The sequence below is a fragment of the Chrysochloris asiatica genome, unplaced genomic scaffold (genome assembly GCF_000296735.1).
Source record: "Chrysochloris asiatica unplaced genomic scaffold, ChrAsi1.0 scaffold00126, whole genome shotgun sequence".
NCBI classification, from domain to species: Eukaryota; Metazoa; Chordata; class Mammalia; order Afrosoricida; family Chrysochloridae; genus Chrysochloris; species Chrysochloris asiatica.
Genome location: NW_006408644.1, coordinates 4,803,500 through 4,806,182, shown reverse-complemented (window position 1 = coordinate 4,806,182; position 2,683 = coordinate 4,803,500). Strand labels below are relative to the sequence as shown.

At 39.5% G+C, this 2,683-nt stretch overlaps 1 pseudogene; it reads left to right on the top strand.

Annotated features, from left to right (window-relative positions):
• The first annotated feature begins 1,275 nt into the window (after nucleotides 1-1,275).
• LOC102838251 overlaps nucleotides 1,276-2,683 on the top strand; it is a 3,607-nt pseudogene continuing 2,199 nt past the window's right edge.

The following is a 2,683-nucleotide window of genomic DNA, read 5'->3' as shown; positions in this document are numbered from 1 at the left end:
TTCTGTGGACTGAGAACCAACAAGAACAGACAACAACCAGAGATTGACATACGTGGCAGCACCTCCCAGAATTAAGTCAACAGAAAGAAGATTTGTTAACAGAACAGAACTTTAAGAACAAACAGAGAATCTGGGAGGTCAGTCTATTATCAAAACAAGCACAATGTAAAAGAAGGTAAACACGTAGGAACAGAGATCCAGATAGTGAGAAGGTCAGGTCGATTACAGGATAAAATATACTGCACTAAATAGAAGAAAAGTTAATGTACTATGCAGCAACCTCAAAGAAAATTAACATTTCACAACATACTAAGATAATGAAAATCCAAGAAGAACATGAAAACATTAAAACTATGAGGAAACTCACAAGACAGAACACAAAAATCATGAACTCAACAAAGGAAGACAAACAGAACAAAGAAAGCAGCAACACCACAACAAAACAAACATGACAGCAGCAATTAATCAATACCCATTGATAATTATGCTGAATGTAAGCGGATTAAATGCACCTGTTAAGATATGGAGGGTGGCAGAATGGATACGAAAACAAGATTCTTCAATATGCTGTCTGCAAGAGACACATCTCATACACAGAGACAGAAACAGATTAAAAGTCAAAGGATGGAAAAAATATATACCAAGCTAATTGCAATAAAAAGCGAACAGGAGTGGCAGTACTAATCTCGGATAAAATAAACTTTAAGGCAAAAACCAGCATAATAGATAAAGATGGACATTATCTCATGATTAAAGGGACAATTGAGCAAAATGAAATAACCATAATAAATGTCAATGCACCCATTGAAAGATCTCCAAAATATATAAAGCAAACTCTAATAGATTTGAATAAAGGAATAGATGAATGTACAATAATAGTGGGTGATTTTAATACACCACTTTCAAAAATGGATAGAACAACAAGAAAGAAACTTGACAGAGACACAGAAGAACTAAACAACACAATCAGCCAACTGGATCTCATAGATGTGTACAGGGCATTCTCCCCACAACTGCACAATACATATTCTTTTTCAGTGCACATGGAATATTCTCCAGAATAGACTATGTTTTAGGCCACAAAACAAATCTCCAAAAATTTATAAATATCAAAATACTACAAAGCAGGCTGCCATCTTAGTCAAGGGACTGAGGAGTTGCCACTGCCCGAGTCCCGGTAACATGCATTTAACAGTGGCCTTCTGGAGAACACGCCTCAGCCCAAAGAAGTGACTGGACCGGTGAGAACTTAAGGTTTGACTTCCTATTGGTGGTATGTCTGACAGTGGATCACAGCTTAGTTCAATGGGTAGCCTGACCATGAAATAACAACTTCAGATCACTGTCATTTCAGCAAAACTCAAAGAAAATAAGAAGAATTGGTTTGGACCAAGTCCTTATGTGGAAGTCATAGTCGATGGACAGTCAAAGAAGACAGAAAAATGCAACAATACAAATAGTCCCAAATGGAAGCAACCCATCACAGTTATCGTCACCCCTGTGAGTAAATTACATTTTCGTGTATGGAGTCACCAGACATTAAAATCTGATGTTTTATTGGGAAGTGCTGCATTAGATATTTATGAAACATTAAAGTCAAACAATATGAAGCTTGAAGAAGTAGTTGTGACTTTGCAACTTGTAGGTGACAAAGAGCCAACAGAGACAATAGGAGACTTGTCAGTTTGTCTTGATGGACTTCAGTTAGAGTCTGAAGTTGTTACTAATGGTGAAACTACATGCTCAGAAAGTACTTCACAAAATGATGATGGCTCCATGTCCAAGGATGAAACAAGAGCATGCACAAATGAATCAGATGACCCAGAGGATGCAGGGTCTGGTGAAAATAGGAGGGTCAATGGGAATAATTCTCCATCACTCTCAAATGGTGGTTTTAAACCTTCTAGGCCTCCAAGACCATCACGACCACCTCCACCTACCCCACGTAGACCAGCATCTGTCAATGGTTCTCCATCTGCCACTTCAGAAAGCGATGGATCTAGTAGAGGCTCTTTGCCACCAACAAATACAAATTCAAATACGTCTGAAGGAGCTACATCTGGATTAATAATTCCTCTTACTATTTCTGGAGGCACAGGCCCTAGACCTTTAAATCCTGTCACTCAAGCTCCCCTACCACCTGGTTGGGAGCAGAGAATGGACCAACATGGGCGAGTCTACTATGTAGATCATGTTGAAAAAGAACGACATGAGACAGACCAGAACCTCTACCTCCTGGTTGGGAACGGCGGGTTGACAACATGGGACATATTTATTATGTTGACCATTTTACAAGAACAACTACATGGCAGAGGCCAACATTGGAATCCATCCGTAACTATGAACAGTGGCAGCTACAACGAAGTCAGCTTCAAGGAGCAATGCAGCAGTTTAACCAGAGATTCATTTATGGGAATCAAGATTTGTTTGCTACATCACAAAGTAAAGAATTTGATCCCCTGGGTCCACTGCCATCTGGATGGGAGAAGAGAACGGACAGCAATGGCAGAGTATATTTTGTCAACCACAACACTCGTAATACACAATGGGAAGACCCCAGAAATCAAGGTCATTTAAATGAAAAGCCCTTACCAGAAGGCTGGGAAATGAGATTCACTGTGGATGGAATTCCATATTTTGTGGACCACAATAGAAGAACAACCACCTATATAGATCCCCGTAC